Source organism: Convolutriloba macropyga, unplaced genomic scaffold (assembly GCF_964194025.1).
Source record: "Convolutriloba macropyga unplaced genomic scaffold, txConMacr16.3 SCAFFOLD_757, whole genome shotgun sequence".
Taxonomy (NCBI): domain Eukaryota; kingdom Metazoa; phylum Xenacoelomorpha; order Acoela; family Convolutidae; genus Convolutriloba; species Convolutriloba macropyga.
The window spans coordinates 76,594-82,500 of NW_027452061.1; the positions used below are offsets into that span (position 1 = coordinate 76,594).

The 5,907-nt window shown below is 42.1% G+C and overlaps 1 non-coding gene and 1 pseudogene across 1 annotated transcript in view; both read left to right on the forward strand.

Moving 5' to 3' along the window:
- The first annotated feature begins 3,125 nt into the window (after positions 1–3,125).
- On the forward strand, positions 3,126–3,277 carry LOC142357151 (5.8S ribosomal RNA; annotated as a pseudogene).
- Positions 3,278–4,960: 1,683 nt separating this feature from the next.
- LOC142357145 (large subunit ribosomal RNA) overlaps positions 4,961–5,907 on the forward strand; it is a 3,522-nt gene continuing 2,575 nt past the window's right edge. Inside the window, exon 1 of the ribosomal RNA XR_012761557.1 lies at positions 4,961–5,907. This exon is cut by the window's right edge and continues 2,575 nt beyond it. This is a non-coding gene — a ribosomal RNA (large subunit ribosomal RNA).

A 5,907-nucleotide genomic window follows, 5' to 3' on the forward strand; every position in this document is an offset into this window, starting at 1 on the left:
CACCGCCCGTCGCTACTACTGATTGGATAGTTAAGCAAGAATTGCAAATTCCTACTGTTGGGACTTCGGTCTCCGGCAACGGGATGAAGCGGATCGAGCTTAATTGTCTAGAGGAAGTAAAAGTCGTAACAAGGTTTCCGTAGGGGAACCTGCGGAAGGATCAGTGATTGATTCCTTCGGGCATGGCTGCTGGTAGAGGCCATGTCTGTAGTGCGCATGACGCTCTGTCGCTAGAGATTGCTTGGCAACCAATCTCGAATTATGTATCGAGCTCAAAAACTACTTGTGTGGATACATAGTTCAGCAGTCATGGCAAGGGACTGCTTAAAGGGAGACTAGTTAGCAAAAGCAGCCTAGCAGAACTGCAGCTATCTAGATCTCAGAAGCTGGGTTATAGAAGCCCAGCTATAGACTTGTGAATGAGAAAGGCCTAAAAAGGTCCACAAGTCGCGTGGTTAGAACCGACACGCAAAAATCCCAGCGAGTGACAGAGCGTTGCGCTGTTCAGTGGGAAAGAGTTGAGCTACTCGGGGCGCCCACTGAACTTGCTCCGAGCCAAAGGCTCGAAAAAACACAGCTTAGCCTCAGATCCTTTACATAGAAGGCTAGCTAAAATAAACTTACCTTGGACGAGGGTAAAGTTTAGTCAGTTCTTAGGGGAGAGTAATCCACAGCTTCTCGCCCTCTGAACATTCTCCCAGATATGTAGGTCTGGGAGAGTCTCCTCCTGTTCTTCGGAATCTGGAGGTAGACAAAGACAGTACGATACGATCTTGCATCGGGATGACTAACCGATAATGATCATAATCTGACAATTTTTCCGGCTTGAGGCACCGGAGTCAGATTAAAGACACATACTGAACTAAAGGCGTATGTGCAAAGCTTGTCGGAGTGTAGAGAGTCAAGCTGAGTTGACTCGTCACGTGGTGATGACAACAGCCATGTGCAAAACACTCACAACTTTATCGTCTATGTGGAAAAGGTTGCTAACAGCGCTCTCTATGAGAGGCCCTCGCATATAACTATACGAGGAAAAGGCGATAGAGTTGTTTGAATGTGGGGCAGGTTCATCGACAAGCTAAGTTGATCACATTCTTGTTGTGGCATCCTACTAGAATTGGTCACGGTCTGCACCAACTCTCCCCAAGTTGGCCAGACTTAAAACTAGAAATAAGGTTTGCAGCTATGTGAACCTAGAAACTGTAAAGGAGTTGAAAGAACTTAAAGGAATTGAAAGAGGCCTTGAGGTATATCCTCTTGGTAAAGACCCACAAAAGCTCACAAAAGTGGCTTCGAAGGGCAAAACTGGTTCATCCAAAACAATTGGAGAGCTTAAAGCAGAACCAATTCGAATGAAACACTATTGGTGAAACTTCATCATGAGAACGTCACAAGCTGATCACGCTCTATGATATGACTAGTATTATGTTGCTTCTAGTAGGCTAAGCGCAAGCCGAAACATCAACATGTGAAAGTCGTAGAATTTTGCAATCAAACTGTGGCTAGTACTGTGATGTTACTAGTAACCTGGTGTTCCGTCATATGGCCAAGAGAGCATTTGAAGGCGAAACTTCTGCATGGGAAAGCTGCATCATGATCAAAATTTTATATCGAGTATTATGTTGACGTTAGTAGGCCTTGGCCGAAAACGCAGCATGTGAAAGGTATAGATAAAAGTTATTGTTGCAGTCAGTACTGTGTAGTTACTAGTAGCTGGATTTAAGCTCAAAATGAGACACTGTTGGTGAAACTTCATCATGAGAATGTCACAAGCTGATCAAGCTCTATGATATGACTAGTATTATGTTGCTTCTAGTAGGCTAAGCGCAAGCCGAAACATCAACATGTGAAAGTCGTAGAATTTTGCGATCAAATTGTGGCTAGTACTGTGATGTTACTAGTAACCTTGTGTTACGTCATATGGCCAAGAGAGCATTTGAAGGCGAAACTTCTGCATGGGGAAGCTGCATCATGAACAAAAGTTTATATCGAGTATTATGTTGACATTAGTAGGCCCTGGCCGAAAGCGCAGCATGTGAAAGGTATAGATAAAAGTTATCGTTGCAGTCAGTACTGTGTAGTTACTAGTAGCTGGATTTAAGCTCGAAATGAGACACTGTTGGTGAAACTTCATCATGAGAACGTCACAAGCTGATCACGCTCCATGATATGACTAGTATTATGTTGCTTCTAGTAGGCTAAGCGCAAGCCGAAACATCAACATGTGAAAGTCGTAGAATTTTGCGATCAAATTGTGGCTAGTACTGTGATGTTACTAGTAACCTTGTGTTACGTCATATGGCCAAGAGAGCATTTGAAGGCGAAACTTCTGCATGGGGAAGCTGCATCATGAACAAAAGTTTATATCGAGTATTATGTTGACGTTAGTAGGCCCTGGCCGAAAGCGCAGCATGTGAAAGGTATAGATAAAAGTTAGCGTTGCAGTCAGTACTGTGTAGTTACTAGTAGCTGGATTTAAGCTCGAAATGAGACACTGTTGGTGAAACTTCATCATGAGAACGTCACAAGCTGATCACGCTCTATGATATGACTAGTATTATGTTGCTTCTAGTAGGCTAAGCGCAAGCCGAAACATCAACATGTGAAAGTCGTAGAATTTTGCAATCAAACTGTGGCTAGTACTGTGATGTTACTAGTAACCTTTTCTTACGTCATATGGCCAAGAGAGCATTTGAAGGCGAAACTTCTGCATGGGGAAGCTGCATCATGAACAAAAGTTTATATCGAGTATTATGTTGACGTTAGTAGGCCCTGGCCGAAAGCGCAGCATGTGAAAGGTATAGATAAAAGTTATCGTTGCAGTCAGTACTGTGTAGTTACTAGTAGCTGGATTTAAGCTCGAAGTGAGACACTGTTGGTGAAACTTCATCATGAGAACGTCACAAGCTGATCACGCTCTATGATATGACTAGTATTATGTTGCTTATAGTAGGCTAAGCGCAAGCCGAAACATCAACATGTGAAAGTCGTAGAATTTTGCGATCAAACTGTGGCTAGTACTTTGATGATGCTTGTAGCCAACCGAATTGGTTGAAAAGCCCAATAAGTAAGCTAACTTGGGAGAGCTTGTTGGAAACCAAATGCTACTAGATTGGTCCAAATACATCCTTCAACAGGGGATCACTTGGCTCGCTTTACGAAGAGGAGCACAGCTATATGTGTTAATTCGGTATGAATCGCAAGATTTGTTTACCGACCTCTCTAACGCAAAAGGCGGTCTCGGCTTCGGCTGTTGACTGCGTCCGATTCAGGGTTATATAACTCTCGATTGAACACATTGATGTTCTATTGTTGGTGCTTCCAATAAAATTGGAACACTTAAAGCAGAACCGATTCAAATAATAGCATTCTGATCAATGATTGCATTCCTTGATCAAGAACTGCTGGAGCCATTGTGATGGCGAATTTTCTTCATAAGAAAATTGCAAAGAGACGGAACTTAATGAGACTAGTATTATGTTGTTTCTAGTAAGCGGAAGCTGAAACAGCAACATGTGAAAATCAAGTTTTGTTCAATGATCTCGAGGCGATAAGTACTATGAAGCAACTAGTAGCCTAAGCATGACTCAGATTTGAGACAGTCAAAAAGACTGGCGAAACTTCTTCACATGAAAGTTACATAGAGAACTACAAATGTATACAGCGAGTATTATGTTGTTTCTAGTAGGCGAAAGCTGAAACATCAACATGTGAAAGTTGTCTGCAAACTGTAGAACGATATGTGATTAGTACTGTGCTGTTACTAGTAGCCAGTCTGACTGTAGAAGCCAAGACAAAGGGAAACTAATGCATCTGAAAAGGACAAGTTATGGAAAGGTATGCACGATAAGTATTATGTTGTTTCTAGTAAGCGGCAGCTGAAACATCAACATGTGAACGTCGTTGTGTACAGTAACCTAGAACTATATAGTCCTTAGTAACGTGCATTTACTAGTACCTGTAATTGGTATTCAGACTCAGGCAGTTTGGAATAGTTTGGCAAAGATGCACCAGAGAAAACTGGGATTTGATACAGAAATTGTTGAATACAAGTATTATGCTGCTTCTAGTAGGTTGAATCCGAAACATCAGCATGTGAAAATTGAAAACATTTCTGGTTCGAATTGTCACAAGTATTTGGTGATCTGAGTAGCCAAACTCACTACAACGCCAATTGAAGGCAAAAATTCTCAACGGGAAAAGCTATTCTCATTGAATGAGCTAACAAGACGAGTATTATGTTGCTTCTAGTAGGCGAAAGCCAAAACATCAACATGTGAAAGTCTTGCTGAACAAATTTAATGTTGTTGAGCTCAGTACCGTGTGAATTAGTAGCCATAATTGGCGAGCGAAAATTGAACTGGCGAAACTTCGTCTTTGGAAAATTGCAGATGCCGAGCACTTATTTTGCAACGAGTATTATGTTGACTGTAGTAAGCGAAAGCCGAAACAGCAACATGTGAAAGCTGTTGAAATTTGTGGTCATTTTGCAATAAGTACAAGGAGTGTAACTAGTAGCCAGGTCAAAATTTGGGATAAGAATGAGCAAAAATTCTGCATGAGAACAGTTGAAATTATGAAACTAAATTACAAAGACTAGTATTATGTTGTTTCGAGTACGCGAAAGCGGAAACATCAACATGTGAACGTTTGTAACGAAGTTTCGTTAATTTTCAGCCTAGTACTGAGCAAGAACGAGTAGCCTCATCTCCAATCCCACGCAAAATGTAGTGAAATATGTGAGTGAACCTTATTCACGGTGAGGGTTTCCCGAGGTCTGTATTGCAGCGAGTATTATGTTGCTTCTAGTAAGCGAAAGCTGAAACAACAACATTTGAAAGTTGGAATTAATGACTGAATGGAAACTTCGACCTGTGTTTGATAGTAGTAGCGAACAAAACTGCTGAATCGGTTTCTGTCTCATATTGGTCAGTGAACCAATTAAGAGACAATCAACTACATAACCTGAATTGGGCGAGAGAACCCCCTTAACTTAAGCATATCAGTAAGGGGAGGAAAAGAAATCAACTGAGAATCCCTTAGTAATGGCGAATGAACAGGGAAAAGCTCATCGGGAAGAGAAATGGCAACATTTCTCGGTGTCCGGTATGGTTTGATGCTAGACTGGTGAATTTGTCCTGATGTCTACTGGAAAGTAGCATCAAAGAAGGTGAAAATCCTGTAAAGGTCATTTTCGATACCAGTCATAATGGCTCATTCCTATGAGTAGAGTTGTTTGAAAGTGCAACTCGAAGCTGGAGATATGTCTCTCCAAAAGCTAATTATAAAGCGAGACCGATAGTAAACAAGTACCGTGAGGGAAAGTTGAAAAGCACTCTGAAGAGAGAGTGAAAAGTACGTGAAACTGTTGAAGGGGAACTGGAGTGAGCGTTACCATACTCAATGCCTTGATATTATATTCTCGGCTACCGAGTAGTGTAGTTGTCGTCTTTTGGCAAATCTTGTTAATGAATCGAGCAGAAGTTTTCCTCGGAATTCTTCTTGTTGATTCTAAACAAAATGAGATAAATTGATCTTGATTGCCTGTCTGACCTCAACTTCCTATTCAATGCTCTCTACAGCCCGTCTTGAAACACGGACCAAGGAGTGTGAGTTGCTTGCAAGTGTTGTCGCTCATTGAAAGCGCACACGCGAAATGAAAGTGAACAGTGTAATTTTTATGAATTGCACTACTTTGTGTGGTGAGGGCGCCGATTCGGTGTCCCGCAACCACGGACGGTTTTGCTCTTATTGCATGACTGATCCAGAGCAAGTAGCACACGACCCGAAAGATGGTGATCTATGCTTGGGCAGGGCGAAGCCACGGGAAACCATGGTGGAAGCCCGAAGCGGTTCTGACGTGCAAATCGATCGTCTGACCTGAGCATAGGGGCGAAAGACTAATCG